The sequence below is a fragment of the Chroicocephalus ridibundus genome, chromosome 8 (assembly GCF_963924245.1).
Source record: "Chroicocephalus ridibundus chromosome 8, bChrRid1.1, whole genome shotgun sequence".
NCBI classification, from domain to species: Eukaryota; Metazoa; Chordata; class Aves; order Charadriiformes; family Laridae; genus Chroicocephalus; species Chroicocephalus ridibundus.
Genome location: NC_086291.1, coordinates 4012792 through 4030855, shown reverse-complemented (window position 1 = coordinate 4030855; position 18064 = coordinate 4012792). Strand labels below are relative to the sequence as shown.

The 18064-nt window shown below is 41.5% G+C and overlaps 1 protein-coding gene and 1 long non-coding RNA gene across 10 annotated transcripts in view; both read left to right on the top strand.

The window, feature by feature from the left end:
* LOC134519728 (uncharacterized) overlaps positions 1 to 16442 on the top strand; it is an 85770-nt gene extending 69328 nt beyond the window's left edge. Inside the window, exon 3 of the long non-coding RNA XR_010072287.1 lies at positions 13502 to 16442. This is a non-coding gene — a long non-coding RNA (uncharacterized LOC134519728). The remainder of the gene's footprint in view (positions 1 to 13501) is intronic.
* Positions 1 to 18064, top strand: part of NFIA (nuclear factor I A) — a 362170-nt gene that overhangs the window by 70723 nt on the left and 273383 nt on the right. The window lies entirely within an intron of this gene.

Genomic DNA, 18064 nt, shown 5'->3' with positions numbered 1-18064 from the left:
TTGGGGCAGCCAAAGGCCAACACTGGAAAAAATGAACAAGGAAACAAGACTGAGTGCATGAGCAGACACACAAACTACTTGTTTTCCTCTCATGTTTTTTCACAGGACTAACTTTAACTCTATGTCTAAGTTTTTCCATCTGTAGAAAAGTCTCCTCTTGCAAAGCTCCGTAGAGATCTCTATTCTTAGTGCTGCCATACCAATATGCAATTGATTTGCCTAGTTCTGCTGTACAGTTCTGGAATATTTTGGAGATTAAAATGTATACTTTTTGTGACTTGGTTAAAGAGAAAAACAAGATAAAAATAACAGAGTCTTGGACGCAAATTTATTCCCCAAGTTATTAATACATTAGATTTCGTATGCACTACTGAAGATAAAATGTATATCCATCTGAGTGCAAAGATGCCAAAATGAGGATTACTGAGCAGCTAAAAAAAGAAAGGGTGACACGGCCAATGGCAATTTAAATAGTTCTGACAATGGCGTGAGACCTGATTTGTTGCTTCCTGAATAAAGCTGGTGATTTTTGCTGTGTGCATTGGCTGGGTTTGTATGCCCTCATTTACTTGACATCCCACGCTAACACAGCAAGGAGGTTTAATGCTATTCATTTCCCGGTCAGTTTAGATGATGCTACTATGAAGGGGCCAAACTGAGCTTACAGCGTCTTCCTCGGCATGCAAGAGTTGCAGGGCTCATCGGGAGAGCCCAGCACGCTGCTCCCCGTGTGCTCAGCCAGCTCCTCAAAACCCCAGCCAGCCTCCGCTGAAGTCAACACAGACACTCCCATTGACTTGGAGCTGGATTAGGCCTTCAGCTGCCATGGGAGAGGAACACGGCCAGGTCCGCTGGCTCAGACGCACGGGCAGCAACAGCTTCAGCATGTTGAGGTAGACAGAAATAGGAGGCTACAATTTCTTAACCAACATTTAAAATAATTAACCCACGGTTAAGCAACGCCGTGTCCATCTAGGGACAATGCTGGGTTAATGCTGGTTAGGAGATGTCAGCCATGGGATCCAGGGGACTCCCAGCACTGAGGAGCCACCAATCCTCACCTTGTTGTAGACCAGCTGCTGCTAAGCAGCAGACCCCACCTGCTGGGGTCCTCTCCAGGGCTCTTTAAAGCTCGTTCCATAGGAAGTCACACAACACCCTAGGGTTTTTTATCATTCTGTGAAAAAAAAGTCAGTTTTAAGACCTAAATGAGCTGGCACACAGGTTAACTAGAATTTTTAAGCCCACCAGCCTTCATCTCTCCCCGTCACTCTTTCATATTGGTCTTTAGGAAAAAGGAGTGGCAGCACTTCACCTGGGGAACCAAGTTCCTGTCCTCCAGCTGCCGTGGGGGGGTACCTTCTCTGCTAACCTCTCCCACAAGCCTGTGCTACCACGTTCAAAGTGTTACTGGTTTTACCGTTCCTCCGCGAGGCAGGGCAGAGGACACCTTTTCCCCTACAACCCACAGGACCTGTAAATAACATCTGTACCTGAAACAGTGGTGGGCTCATACTCAACAGATTTGTATTATTGAACTTTCTCTGCAGATCAGAAAAATAAGGCACGGTTTTAAAAAGCGGGTTCAGTGCCCACCGTTAGCACTGAGTGCTGAGGAGGGGCAGATGCTGCCCCATGCCCTAGCACCATGCTCAAGTGTGGTGTAGTGAGACAACAGGTTTACGTGTCCTCAAATGTTACTCGGTCACAGGAAACTATTAGCGCAGCTGGCGTTTCAGGCATGGCGTGTACTTTAACCGTTTGCCAGTGGTAAAACAAATATAGAGGAAGCTCAGCCCTGGCTTCAGTAGCTTGGTCACATTTCCAAATACAAACCTAACTGAATCTACTAATTCTTCTCCAGCCAGTCATGAAAACAGGTCTCAGAAGTATACCCGTTTTCTGCCGCTCCAGCCTGGGAGAGAGGCAATACCCCTCTACCAGTTTCAGGACTCCATTCCTTATCATCGAAGGAAATTTCAATCTGTAGAACTACATTTTATGGCAAATAAACCAAATAGTCTTGACTACAAAACCACATGAAACAGTTTCAGCAGCTATAATTTGCTTTGTGCCTATGGAGAACTAGGAAAATTTACATGGGTACACACATATACTAAAACTTTCTCAAACTTATGCGAGGTTTCATAGGAAGTCTGGCCTTTGGAAGTTGGCGTCACTTTATATAATTGCCACACACACAAACTACATTTCAGAAGACACTAGTATTCTTGCTACCTTGATCTACATCTTGTTTATCCAAAATCTGCCCAGCATTTTTATGTATGATATACATAGAAGCAATTGTACCAAAATAGATAAAATGAAAAAAGCACCCAACTCAAAATAACTGTAGCACGGTTGAGCTTCAAAAGAAACTAGGACATATTTCTCCCCTTTTACTTTAAGAGTTTGCCCTTCTTAACCCCAAGAAGGTCTGGAGATGCAGAAAGCATTTTAAGAGAAGCATTTTTATTTATTCTTAATTTAGACTTGATGAAGTACTCTTTAAGAGCAGGTCTTATTTCTTGTCATTACTATTTTTGTTGTATCTCCATCATGACAAGAAAATACTTGCCCAAAATACCAAAAAAGAAAAACCTCTTGAGAGAGCCTGTTCTTGCAAGATTTCCATCCCAATATTTACGGGCCCAGGAGGTCCCGATAAGCTTTGGATATGCATCAAAGCTCCTGGATAGTTATCCAAACCAAGCACAAGCCCTGAACCTTTTGAAGTTTGTCCATCACTAGTTATCACATCCAATTCCTCCCTTTTCATGACACGAATTACAGTCTCTGTCTTCAGGAAGTTCTTATGCTCAGTGACTTGATTTTCCACAGAGGGATATGTAGAATTTCACTAATGTCTATACCAGGCTTTCAAATGAAGTCATACCCCTATTATTTTCCAGCATTTACATGTATTTTTCTTATTTAAAATTTGAAATACAAACTGAGTTTAGACTTCTGACTATTACCTTGACAAAGCATCTGCAGCTCTCCCCAGCGGAGTCGAGAGTTTGTCGGTTCAGCCGGTGCAGACTTGGCCTTCCACCATTGGGACCAACGCTCAAGTTCATCGTGCGCTCTCAAGTGAAATACGGTCAGCAGTTTCTGCTCAGTCCCTGGTGAACAGTAGCTCACACAATAAAACTATCATACCTAATTCAGCACAACTGGCAAGCTCTGGAGAGAAAGGCCTTGCATGCAGGCTGATTTATGGGTTAACCCAACAGAAGATACTCCCTGTAGGTCAGGTGTGATGAGGTCATTGACAGGGCAATAGTGATGAAGTTTTTGACTGTAAATTCCCTATATTTCAAAAGATATAACAGACAACTATAAACAATTTGGATAAGGTTCCTCCATAACTCAAGAAAAATATTGTTGCTTTACGTACTGCATAAAGGATTGCCATTATCTTTTTTTTCCTTTTCCTTGCTTTATGTATAAAGTAAGGCTACCAGGACAGATTTATTCTCCACGTTGACAGAAGTTAGAGACTATCTTCTTAGTACTTTCAAGTTCATTTACAAAATTCAGTGGAGATTGTTTCAATTAGGGTCATCTGGTCATGTATCCCTTGATCCTTTGATCACCAAAGCAGAAATACCATGTTGGTAATCTCTGGGCTACCATTTGGGTTAATGAATCGGCTTGACTTTAATTCTAGCCCAGATGTAATCTTTTATAGCTTAATGATTTGTTCTAACATGAACTCCAGTTGAATGTAAACAGTTTCTTTATTTAGAGCAAAAATTCTTTTTTATAACTTGTTTCTCTTCCTAATTAATTCTAGAGCAATTAAATCAAACCTTGATCTGTGGCAATCAAGATTAAATCATAGTATAGGTTAGGCTGCTAATATCGTCTTTGAGTTCGTTATTATCAAGGCTAACAGTAATCAGCAAAGGAGGGAGAAACTGATGTAGCGAGGGTTACAGATCTGAGGACTTGTTCTCGTTTTTAATAGCTGATCTGATTTAATGTATGATAATACTTGCACTTATTTAGTAACTGTTTTCCAAGGAGCTCAACGTACTCTCCCAAAGTTAATTTATTCTCACAACACTGAAGTGCGGGAGGTAAATATTATCTCCCAGGGACACAGAGAAGTTTTGGGGTACAAAAGAGTTGTGGGCTGTGTGGAAAAATCACAGATTTGGGCCCAGATCTTAATTCCATTAACAAATCATTAGCTGGGGATCTTCGCCATGAAGTCTAGCTATGATAAGAGAGGAACAGCACCTCATCCACGAGCTCTCACAAAGCATCCTGCTTAAAATGGATTTGTTGGCCATGGCATCCGGGCAGCCCTCAGAGTTGAAAGCCGCCTGTGCTGTTAGCTGCCTGCCTCAATAGATCTCCCTCCATCACACTTCCTCGAGAGGACTTGCCATATAGCTCTGCCCTGCAGTTGCCAAAGGGGTTTTGTGTTCCCAGAGGTAAAGAAAATTCACTTGTAAGTTGTTAACAAGATGGAGGCTGATGAATTTGACAGATGCTGTAGTTCTTAGCTCTGCCTAAATAGTCTGGCCTGTCCACATTACCACGTACCTTCTTTTCGAATCAAATCTAGATTTAAAGGACAATGAAAGGGACGCTTCACAGCCCTGACTGTCCTCAAACCAAGGCCCTGATGTCCCAGACGAGCCCCAGCTGAACCAGTTCTCTGCCTGGATGTCTGTACGTAATTATATTATCCCATGCTGTGGCAGATTAATTCTGACTGTGCAGGAAACTCCTGCCCATTTGGGTCATCTCTGTGTGGTACAGCAATTGTGTGGAAAGGACCAAATCACCTCGGTTCAACTCCAAACAAGGAAAACACAAGAAAGCATCACAATGTTGTTTGTACTCCAGTTCTGTATTAGCTTGAAAAAAATTACAGCAGTGCCATTTTCAATTCAGTGTTATGCTGGAAAGGTTGCAAATTAATTAGAATTATGCCTTCTTTGTGCCAAGTGATAATTTACTGCAATTAATTATCAAAAGATCTACTGCTGTCAATTACGGTACTTGCTCTTTGGGGGGGAGAAGCTATTTACGTATAGCTAAATTCTGTAACAAAGTTCCATTTTACTTTTATTGTTTTCAATTAAACTATCATCATTTGCTTTCCCTCTGCCAAACACAATAAAGACTCGTTAAGAACTAATCATGCTACTGTGACCTTTTTTTTAATCCAAACACTAGCTAGACCTGCATTGAGTCAACACTCCTATTGTTACACCTGCAAATTGTACGTAGAGAGGAGCATACTTCAGAATTAATGAGCACAGCTGTGGTCTCTCTTACATTCAACACTTGTAAAATAGACCTCTTTAAAGTGCCATTATCACAATATTGATAGAGTTATTTATAGTACTGCAAACGTTCCCAGTCATAACAGAGTCCTTGTTATCCCCCACAGCAGTTCATGTTGTTGCCATCTCCTGGACTCATTCCACAGTTTGTGATAAGGCACCAGGTGGACAATCCTTCGCAAATGAACTATAAAAGACATTAGGAAAACTTCTGCATAAGCAAGTTTTATAGCTGGGAATAGGTCAAGCTGTCAAGACCCAGCCTGCGTAAAACTTGTCATGTTCTTTTGCTATGCAGTTTCCTGTATTTTCTGGGTGGGATGTGAAATGAAATTACAGGCAGTACAAGCTGCAAATGATCTGGATGGTATTGTCCAAATTAGAGCTGCTTTTTGCAGTTACTAATACTGTTTTAACCATAATTCAGTAAAACAGATGTAAGTTCAAACTCTCGGTGTCAGTCGCTGAAAACAAATATCACAGGTGCCAACTTTGGTTGCTAAGGGAATACGAGCTTCTTGGGCTTCACAGTATGTGTGCAAACAGCTAAAGATTGTCCAAGGCAGAGGTTCTGCTGTCAACAGGAAGGTATTTGCCTTTTTGAGTGTCTTCCTACTCGGCTTGATCTCCTGACACGTTTTTGAAGTATCAGCCAATCTGGTCGAAATGGAGTCAGTGGGAGACTTAATCAACACAAGTTTTCCCAATCTCGTAAGCATGGCACCGAGCGTTTATTTGTGATATTATTCTATGGTTTTGTCACACCTGGCTCTGCATCCCACTAAAGACCTGCACACAGCTTTTGTGGGGATACACTCATGGGAAGGTCTCCAGAGCCATCCCGCAGACCCAGCAAACAAGCAAGTGTGAAATTCAGTGCAATTGCTACAGCCGTGTGAAGATTTCCATGTCCTGCAGCCAGCTGTGCTCGGAGTTTAACAATGGGGGGGTTGAACCGAGCATAGGAATGTCACTTTTGTAGATGAGTCACCAAGTTACATCCTTGTGAGGGCTCTAGAGGTCACAGATCAGGGGTGAGCACAGTCACTTACACGGGTGGCTATTCTCCACCCAGCTCATGCAGGCAGCCGAGGAAGAAAACTGAGGCAAGTCTTGCAGCCCTTGCCACCAACACTTTTACTCCCTCTTTCTGATTACAACACCTTACTTCTCTTGTTATAGGGCAAGAAATAACTTCGCTTCTGATCCACCGTCCCTTATCTGAGGCAGACTGTTTTGTCATAATGCAACCTTGATTTTGGAAAGAATTGCAGAAAAACCACAAGCCCCCAAAGAGTAAAAATCCAACAAACACTTTGCTACTTATGAATTATTTCCCCAGATCCATCTATTTCCTATCTTACGTGCTTTGTGGACGAAAGGCCAGATCTAAAATAACCTAAAATTCTATTTTCCCTCTGAATTTAGGAGAATACTTTCATTGTACAGGACAGCTCGGAGAACCAGCCAAGCAATGTCTATCTCACAGGTGTTACTGGTTCAGATCTCCTGCAGGCAAGTAGACTTGTGCAGTGATTCCCAGCTGATGGCTGTTTGGCTTATTTGAAGTTATTTGTCAGGTGTTCTTGTGTCTCTGGGGAAAGGAAGAGGTGAATTCCTGCTCTGTCTGAGGCAATGGTAGGTTTGTCAGCACAGGGTTTTGAATTCCTGAATTTGGCCTGGTTGGTATTTATCAACCTGGACTTACCAGTGACGGCTTAAATATATACATACCCTATTGTTTGTAAGGGTTCTTGCAATCTCTGATTGCTGCAAAAAAACTTGTCTCTAGAAGCCTCTGACTTCTTAATTGCCTTTTTTTAAAAAAAAAACTTCTGAAGGATTTTTATTTCCAGGTTTGCTTATATCTGTGGCTTGTATCTATATGTATTCTTGCTGTACTTTGGAGCACCACTGATTTTGTTAGTGCATTTATCCTCCGCTGTATCAGTACACTAGAAAAAAAGCTCAAGAGGGAAAGGGGAGGGAGGGGGAGGGATCAAAACCTTCCAGTTACTTTCAGGTTTGGAAGAGTTTTCACATTTTGAGTAGCTTTATGGGATTTTGGAAATGTTTCTATTTCTCAACAAGAGGAAAGAAAGGGCCTGTGTAGTTAGGGGGACGAGGAGTTTTGTGGGAGTGAAGGAGAAAGGCAGAAGGCTGGTAACCAGGGCTGTCACCTGGGACTGTCCTCTGCCATTTTCTTCGGAGTGAGTGACCTTGTTAATAAGAAAATGTCCCTTCTAGAACAGCACTCTCCTCTAAGGAAAAGCCGGAGTTGGGCTGAAGCAAGAGGCAGGGAGTAGTATGTTGCTTTTTGTTTCCATAAACTTCCTGAGGAACGGCATGCAACTTGGGTGCACATGTGATTAAACTAATCTAGTTAAAATCAGAAAAGGATTTCTCATAATTCAATTGGAGTTGTTTTTAATGTTTGGACTTTGGTCAAGGACAGCTTTATTGATTGAATTTAATTGCATATATTTTCCTGTCCATTTATTGAAGCCCATTTTTCAAGTCACTTGAGAGGCTGCTAACATTTCAGAAAGGGGATATGCCAAAGCATTGCTTTAATTCATTATCTTTTGGACATACAGTAGTTGCTACTTGGCCCGAATTAAATCCGTTAGAGAATGTGATAGCATAATTACTTACAGGTATCCAAAACTGCTTTTAACTGAATTCTCTAGGAGGTTATGCATAAGGCTTGTCTTGCCCTTACATTGGATGCAAATGTCTGTGATTTCAATGATAAATAAATATTTCATCAACTGAGGACAGATTTTTCTTGTTTCCACATGTTGCTGGCGGACTAAAATTCTTGTGAGGTCTTTATTTTTTCTTAATGTATAAAATAAGTCTTTTACAAATCAGTTCAGTAACTCTTTCAAAATGTGTAAATATGATGACCCTTGAGGTAAAGAGGAAACTGTCTGTGATACTGACTTGTTTTTTGTTTTTTTTTTTCTTTCAAACCATGCTCAACTCTCAAAGACTTTCTAGAGAAAACTGCGCATTAGCTAGATTGCTTCACACTGCGTTCCAATGACATAAAGTCTGTGATCCTCCAAAAGTCACGTCAGCCTGCTTCCAACTGTAGTGAAGGGCTAGATGTTCCCAGCCTGGAAAGACCTGTAGGCTGGAAAACTCTGTAGGAAAGGCAGGAGCTGTGTTACACCGCAAAGCGCCGTGCTGCAGCCCTACCTCTTTGCTGAGCTAGAGCTGTAGAGGGAGCGCTGCTCCTGCAAGCTCTGTCCCTGCTTTCCTCACCTGCTTTTTACGGTCTTTTGCTCCCAGTCACAGCTTCCTGCCTTCAAGAAATTCTCAGCCTAGCAAAAAACAATGTGTATATGCACATCTTTAAAGATGCGGGAGCTTCTGCTGGCAGTTGTGACCTGTCTGCGTGTTGGGCTCAGTTCTCCGGCTCTGCACTGAAAGTATGGTGTCATCTTGTTGCTTGTGAAAACTAAAAGTAACAATAGTTGCAGCTGTTAAGATTGTATTTATCAATAATGGGCCTAAGTAGAAAATGTGAATCTACCTATAAAAACTCTGGCATACAGCGCTTTTCAGGTTCCTGACTATTTTGTAGGGACAAGCTTAAGGCCAGAGTTGGTTTAGTTTCAAAAACTGAAAATCAGGCACAATTCAGACTTTAATTGTTTCTTGTGTAGGAAAGCATAATGGGGTGAGGGAACGTTCCCACAGAGAGCCCAGGTATTATCCTCTTCTTACACTAGATCTGTGGTTAACAAATGCAAGCTGAAATACCTGATGTCTATAATACTTCCCCTGTCCTCAAAACACCTGATATTTAAATGTTGCCCCATTCACAGAAGTTTTGCTCAGGAATCCAGGGATCGTATCTGATAAAAGGCACAAGGAATTCCTTTCACAAGGAACTGAACCGCAGATGGTTATGTGATTTGAGGGCCACTGAACATCAACAGTTTTACCAACTGAATCAGAATTACGGAAACACCTGCATGACTGCATCTGCAGACTCAGCTAAATTATGCTTCCATCCAGCCACATGATATCTAATGTGTAATTCTTCTGCATTTTAATCAAATGCATTGTAAAGTCAGTGCAAAATTTCAATATGAATGCACCTTAATGTAGGAGTAACTAATAGCTGCCATCCATTAGTACCAGTTAAGAGACATACATCCTACTAGGCAACAGGGGCAAAGTTATTTTAACTCATTACCTGCTTTGTAAATTACATTTAATTGCACATGAAGAGGGGATGTTCACAGGACACCACGGGGAATGCGAGATTGAGCACCCAAAAGTTAGCAAATGTTTGAAAGAAGGTTGCAGAGCAGTGTTCATGAACCGTCTGCATGGCGAGACAGGCTTTGTCCACTCTGCCCGAATGGTGCCAGTTCCCTATAAAACCTGTACTGAGTTTAGCAGCTTGATGATAGAAAACTTCTGCTAAGCACATGCGGGCTCTGAGTTTGTAAAGGCTTTTCAGAGTTGATAGATTTTTGAGGTTACAGTAAGACATTTCTTAAGAAACAGATGATGTAGGCTAGTCTCCTAGTTGTTGTTGTCATCAGGGCTTTTCAAGAACAAACTACCAGAACAGTAACACTGAAACATTTTTTTTCCCTAGCACCTTTCTTAGAGATAGATGAATTAGTTTGGACAGAAGTTTTCCAGAAAGAAACCAGCCTGACAAAAACAGAAATTCTGGAAAATGTCCTCTAAAGGCTAATACCTGACAAAGCTATGAGCACCGAAAATCAGCCTTTAAACCAGGAAGCACTGGTCAGCCTTGGGCAATGGATAACACTGTGAGTTATTGCTTGCAGAAACTGTTGAATGTGTCATTAGGCTCTGTCCTGAGATGTACCCCCAGTTTAGCCTTGAGAAGTGAGTCCTAGTGCCCATAGGACTGAATTCAAGACTTCTGCCCTGAGATGGGTTCTGCCTACAATGCAGCTGGTGGGATTGGGGCCAGATCTTCTGGAAAACAGACATTGTCATATCATGGTATTCTGTTAGCAGCTTGATTGTGCTTCTAGTAACATTAGAGAAAGCCTGAAAGCATGGAGGGAGGTAGAAAGTGAAGATTTAAACTAAGTAAATTCATTCCTGAATGAAGGCTATGTATTGAAACACAGTGCTTCCTGACCATGTTTGACTTGACTTTAGTTCATTGGTCCCTAGCACACCCAGACTTATAGCTCAGCAAGCGTCTCCAAGGATTGTACATTAAAAAAAAAAAACCACCCACAACCTCCAAAGTCTCGAAGTGTGGCTTAAAGGCAGAAAACCTCCTAGCAGAAAAGAGAGACTGAGAGAATACATCTTGACTTGGTCATTCCCCCCTTCAGATGTGGATGCGTGTTAGTTACAAATTACATTGAAATCAGTAATTATTTTCATATGGTTAGCAAATAGCAAATAATAATGATTCAACATTTGCATGTCCCTGAATTGCAGTGGAGTGGGATTACAGATGGTACAAGATGCGTCAGTTTTACAAAACATATTGAAGACTTCAACTTCATGACGGAAAGTGTTCTGTCATCACTTAACTTATATGCACATGAATACCAGCATAGTGGGGAGTCCACAGTTATGAGAACCACTAAAGATGCTGAAAACAGGTATACAGAAGTAAAATGTAAAAACTCAAAGTTACCTTAGATTTCCATTTGTTTTCGTAAGTACTGAATATTAAAGCTCCCAACCATCCTGCCTAGATGGAGACGCAGTCCAAGTCCCAATTCACACCTTAAAAAACCCTGCCCTTTCTTCAGTGGAGAGGCTTAACTGTATGCTGTCGCATGGCAAACAGAAGGGAACACACAGAATAAAGCTACTTTATGCAACAAGCTTGGATTCCAGTTCATGTCTATTAAGTATTCACCCTGAGCCTGCAAAACCCACCAAGCAGCTTCCATATGAAAGAACGAGAAGGAAAGGGAGGTTGCATTCAGCGGTCCTGTTAAGCGCAGTGATTTCTAATAACAGCAACGTTTGACGCGAGTGATCTGGATCAACATCAAAAAAAACCCATCTAGTCAAGTGCCCAGCAAGGGGTCTATTCTCATGTCCATGCTCACGTGTTAAGTCCCATTGACAAGCATTAGTGGGAGCTGCATGCACATATGGATATGTGAATAGCCCCAATGGGAGCTGCAGAAAGTAGTATTCGACTATACAGAGATCACTTCAATCGCCAAGATAAAATAATCTAGGGGGAGAAGCCTTAAAGAATGCTGTGAATAAACCCAGTAATTTAAAGAAATTGATAAATAACGGAGGTTTAAAATGGAACAACAAAATAAAAACAGCATTAGGACCTATTCTTTGAACTAAATAGCAAATAAGTATTAGCTTTTAGAAATTAACCCTGGACAAAATTTACCGAAATGGCTCATAACTCTGAGTTCTCTAATTTGTAGAGCCTCTTTATCTAACTACCACTCTATATTCTAAATAAAAATGAGGGACGCAGTAAAAAGATCTTACTGACAAGGCATGAGTTAAGAAAAGCACTGGTAAGTATTGCTCTGCTGAAGAACGCGGTACATGAAATAGTGGCAGCTCTGCAATAGGTCAATGATAATGATGCTCCTGAGGTTATGCAACACCGACAGCCACCCTATAAATGTCAAAGCCTTGCAGAAACTCCCTGAGAAAACCTGAAAAGCCTCCAGCAACCAGTCTGCCGGACAAAAACCTCTAAAGGGGTTGTTTTCTTTCTGCAGGCAATCTTCAGGTTTTTCCCTGAAGCCACTGCCTAATTCAAAATCCCGTTGTGATTTGGAGTACCATTCTTACTCATACTTGCACAGCTGAAACAACAAAACCTTTCCTGACAGCTACACATAAATAGGTGTAACAAACAATGAAATCATCAATTAACAGAGCAGACAGCAATCATTGCTGGAGGGCTTTAAGACAGTGATAAGCATCCATAATAACCATCTAAACTGTGGTGGGATGTGAAGTGGATGGTAAGTAAATAACAGGTATAAATCAGGTCTAATTGTGATCAAGATCACTGGTTTCCTCTGCTTGTTCTGGTGCCCATTGTGCAATTCAAGCACCTGAGTTGCAAGTTATTGCAGAGTCTTGTATGTCTACTGGCTTCGTACCCGGGTCCAAACTGTTCCAGCAACTCTGCTCTGGAACAGCCCAAGGTGAAGCAATCCAAACGACTGACAACGAAAGCTCTTACCTTACAAGATGTCCCTTCCAGTGGTCATTTAGGCCGATAGGCAACCTGCTAATCACAGTAAACCAAAGCTTGTTGGGTCCCTGCTGGCCAAAGCACTTGAGAAGACAAAAGACATCATGTTCTAGCTGACACCTGCAAGTAATTACACATGGCGATAGCGGTGCGTGAAAGAACAATTTGAGAACCAATGCTAAGAAGAGGTGCGTTTCTTTTTTTTATAGACTGAACTATTTTCTGATCTGTATTTGCCTTAGGGTCTTAGAAATCAAAGGCAAATTAGTCAAGATAAAGAAAATCAGTTCCCAGGTGTTCATCTGGAAAAGTGATAAATCTCCAATGATTTTCACCAGTTCTGGGAGCTGATTCCCCTTCCCAGATGACACCGTATTTTATAAGGCTATGCTACTGGGCTAGTGGCTGAGGGCAAATGCTCTACAGAGAACAGAATCTTGAGACCTGCTCTTCCCAGAGTGTTTCCTCTACCTACCAACAGATATTTCAATCTGTCTCTGATGGGTTTGGATATCAGGACACATATGACGCATAGCAAAGACAGTCAGGCAGTTTTAGGAGAAGCCAAAACGTGGCAGCTGACCCTTTGCTGAAAACCTCCTGAAGAAAAGAGGAGAGAAGATGAGAAGACGGCTGCTCCTCTAAAGAGTACCAGATGGCTGTAGCCAGGTAGGAGAACTCTGAGTTATGTTTGTGTTTGGTGAATGTTTATTACATTGGCACTATTTGAATGTTACTGAATGCTGGTTAGAAAGGGAATGATGGAAATAGATTTGATTTAAGCAGTATTTATTATTAAAGCTCAAAATGCATGTGATGTTTTCAGTACAGTTTCTTAAGTCTGTTTAGATAAAATCCATTATCAGAAATTGTTTTTACTCTACATGTGCATTGATACAGTAAGTCTAGAAATCCTAAGCAGAAAATAATGTTCCAAAGAGCAGTAGAGAGATATGACAATATATTTTGTCTTGTTTTCTAGATTTCCAGTCCTGGAAGATAACCTACCCCCATCTATCAAAAGAAAAGAGGAAGACCAATTTACATTCACAGACTGAGAAATAAGTCACCTTCACCTCATACCACCACATCCTGGATCTATCAGTTATTTTAAAGATATAGAAGTTCCTCAGGTTACATCCTTCCCAGCAGATCATTTCAGCCCGTGTTTCATTTTAAGCTGCTGAGTCGATCAGTGGAACAATTTCCTGCTTAGAGTTGATTACCAGCATCACTGCAAGCCCAGAAGGCAGGTCATCTGCCACAGGATCGATCTCTGCCTGAGACCATCTAGCTGTCCAGGCTTTGCCATCACTGACAATTTCAGTGTCCCCCAGACTTTTGGCATTTGAGTTATCAATTAATAATGCTGCGCAACGTGTTTTTTGTTTTGGCTTGTTACTGAGTTATCAGTGTCTCTTGTATGGACAAGTTGTAGTAGTTATGGTGCAGATATATAGACTGAAATACCGCCAATGACATTCTTTAGTTATATACCGCCGATAAATAAAATGCATACATTTTGTAGAGGTTTGTACTGAAATTGCCCTCAAGAAGAGTGCTCTTGAGGAAACCACCAGGACCACCTGGAGGCACGTTTACCTTGCGGTTGGTGGAGAGTGTGAGGGCAGGCCAGACCCTGGGCCATAAACCCCAGCTAGCCACAGGCAGCTAAGAGACTGCCTCAAGTAAATAATTAGGAGATAGATACGCAAAAGAAAAAAGTGACATCTCTTCATGCATCATGTGAAGCATCTCCAGCTCTACTGGATAGTTACTTTGAAGAGCTTGACTCAGTCACCTGAAATGAGAATTTACAGAGGATGCTCAGTATAGACTGAAAATGTTATAAGCAGCTCGAATGGCATCTTCCCTGGTGCATCCTTCTCTGGGGAAAAAAAAAGCCTCAACCTTGCCAGCTGTACATGCTGGTGCTGCTCCCACAGAGGAAAAGGGCTGCCAGGGTTGGCTGGAAAGACCCCAGGGAGCCCTAGGGAAGACCTGAACATGAAAATATTTTGTATCAGATCTGGTTACATCCAACTGTAAAATTAGTAGCAACACAGACACCTGGTAGTTACGTTTCATGGGCTAATAAATACACTGAAGGGCAGAGGGGATTGTGCTAAGCCTTTGCTCTGACCTGCCCAGAATCAGCCTATGCTATTTGATTTTATAGAGTTTAGCTCCCAGCTTTCTTCAGGGGCTAGCAGGTCATTAGGGTAGGCTGCTTTGTCTGAACTTAGGTGGGAGAGCCCTGAGAACATACTAGAGCTGAAGGAAATGGGATGAGGTCCCTGCTTTCTCTTCCTTATGCGTTACACTGAGCTGTAATTGGAGGCACCCTGTGGTGGTACTGTAAAGTCTTGAAACAGTTTCCATTTGCTCATGGTTTTGACAGTTGTTGAACTTTTCAGAGGGGTGAGAGAGGAACAGGTTTGTAGGCTGCAAAGACCACGTATATGCATTTGGGAACTGCTGTGGTGGGTGCATACGGCCGCAGAGACGGGAAGCCGTATGACAAGTGATTGTCAGTATTTCCTATGGGAATCAATTGCTGAGGCAGGACTGCTTAAGAAAAAGAGGTTTGGGGTAAAGTTTCAGCCTAATATTCTATCTGCAACCCACTCCAATCCAGGACTGTCTTATTCCTACTGTGAATAAAAGAGACTTCCAGGTAGAAGGTGCCCAGAGGCGGGATCATTGCTTCTCCTTTACCAAAGGGCAGAGGCACAGAGCTCCGAGGAATCAGCTATTCTGTGCCAGGAGGCAGGCAAGGGGTGACAGATCTACTGGTAGGGGGCTGCCTTTGGGTGGTTTCATGTAGCTCCATCGGCACATAAACTCGGTCTCTAGCTTTTAAAATAATACATTATTAGAGACATATAAACGTGTGATATCTGCACACCTGGACTGGGTCTGGAGAGCCCATGAAACATGTTAGACTTGTTATTACTTGATTATTCCTTTGCACAGGTGTACGTTCCTGCTCCCAAACGCTTATGAAAGGTTTCTGCTGATGTGTATAGACTCACAGCGTTGAAGGCTAGGGAAAGCCTCTTGATGTATTACAACTCAACTCATCGTGTGCCATTGCCCCCACATTAAATGCATTAACTTAGTTTTAGTTACAGCAGGTCTTCTGGTCTTGCTTTGAAAATATCAAAAAAAGACGGTATCCACTTTGTGCCTTGAAAGTTAGCCTTCGGCCACTCTTGCTGTTAAAAAAAAAAAAAAAAACACCTAAATTCTCGCTTGAGTTTGTTTGACTTCAGCTTGCAGATATCCGTTTTTCACTGGAAGATTAAAAATGTCATCAGTATCCACCAGATATTTCCAGGCAGATCTCATAGATACTTAAATACTTACACATTATACCCGTGTCACGTCTCAGTCTTTTTTCCAGTAAGCTAGGCAGATTGAGTGCTTTAAGTCTTTCACCATTAAGCACTTTTTTCAGCCCTGAAATCCTCTCTGTGGCTCTTTTCTGCACCCTCTCCAGTTTTCCAACAATCTTTTAAAAGTGCGAGCACCAGAAACCGCATAATCTTATATTGTCTGTATTAAAACCAATTGTGTTTGAATGGGCTCGGCTCATCAAGCAACTGAGATCACTTGGAGTGTCATTCTCATCATTGTCTGTCACTCCACCAATGTTCCTGTCATCCTCAAATTTATCAGCTGTGAATTTACAGTGTTTACAACCAAATCATTGAAGAAAACATTGACTAGCATCTGACCTGATGCTGATCCTGGTAAAACTCTCCTCTTTGATAACGCTTCCTGATTCATAGCTACTTTTTAACAGGCTGTTAGCCAATTCCTAATCTAATTAGTGCATGCTCTGTTGCAATTTCTAATGTTTTTTGATCAGAATATCACACAGTGTTAATTCTAATCTCCATAAAAAAATGAGTATCACATCTCTTCGTTGACCTTTATCATTCAGTCTTTACCTTCATCGTATTATTTGATGCGCCTCATCAAAGAAAGAAATTGGGTTTGTCTGATAAGGCTTATTTCTCCTAAAACTGTATTTACCATCATTAATTATATTTCCATTCTTCATTGTTTCAATCCCATGGCAGCTTTTCCAATATACAGTAACAGCTGACGATGTGTTAGAGGCCAGCCTTTCGGGTCAGTATGTGTGTTATCAACCCAACCAAAACAATTCAATTCTTAAACACACTCTTTGACATGTTTCTTTGTAGTGGCTTGCTGCTTATTTACATTTATAGATCATCAGGTGATTCAAAATTACTACTTGCCATGCTGCTTTGAGCGTAAACTGTGAAAAAACCTACGGTTTGTATGTTCGCTCCTAGTCCTGGCCACTGTTTTCCGAGTGTTTCCCAGTGACCGCTGGTACGGAAATCATTACAACCTTAGGCTTCCAGAGAGAGCTGCACGCTTCCTGAAGCATGCCTTAGAAGAACACCATGAAAGGGACGATGATGAAATATCAGCTATCATGTAACTATCTATAAATGTTAGATTTCTACAAAGTGATTCCACTGAATTGTAATTAAGGGTTTGAAAGTCGAATGATTTTAAGTGCTAGTTTTAATTACCGCTTGGTGAACTTTAGTGTATTAGAATTGTCACAACTTTCCTTTAGAATTAGTGTCAAGCCAGGCAATACAGTGGGAAATTATTAACTCATACTTTGGTTCAGCAATTATCTGCATTACAAGGTTTATGCAATTAGCTGTTTAAGATGTCATTATATTTTGCCATCTGGTACACAGGAGTTTATGCATATGAACAGGCACGTGTTGAAGTGATTTTCACTATATGACTCTTGATCTCAACCCAAATCATCACTATAATGAGTGGAAGACACAGTGTACAGTACATTAGTGGCAGGTGCATACTATCAACTTCATTTTAATAGAAGACTTTCATGTTTCCATTTTTAAAGTATTCTGCACAAGTGCTGAAAAATTAATTGCTCGTTTGCAATTTAGCAAAAACTGAGGACACGTTATTGCTAAATGCTAAGGAACATCAGTTTTCAGAAAAGCGGCCACTAATTTAAGTTCTTTCCATCTGTAACTTCAGGCCGATTTCTGCTCCAGACAATAAGAAACTCTCGCTGAAGTTCAGCTTAAAATGTTCTCTCGTTTCATGGTGAACATGCTGAATTACCTTTGATAGTCTCACAGCACTGAAAGCCTCTTGAAGCTATTGCAGAGGAAGCTGCAAGGATGCCTTAAAACCCACCTGTGGTATGATCCATGTGCAGCAACCTACAGTGTCTCAGGTCTCTGCCAGTGCGTGCAGGACTGTGACCCACGTCCTTGGTCTTACCTCAGTCTGTCTGACGTCACTTTTGCCTGTTGGCTCACATCTGACACGCAGATTTTAAATCTGGGGAGAAAAGGTATTGCCGTCGACAGCCTACCACAAGGAAATCCTAGCTTCCAGGCAGTACAAAATGTAAATATCGATGATGACAGCACTGCGTACTTAGATAATACCTGGTATTTCTGACGCATACTGCGTCTGGTGCACTAAAAATATTGGCAATCTTTAATTAACT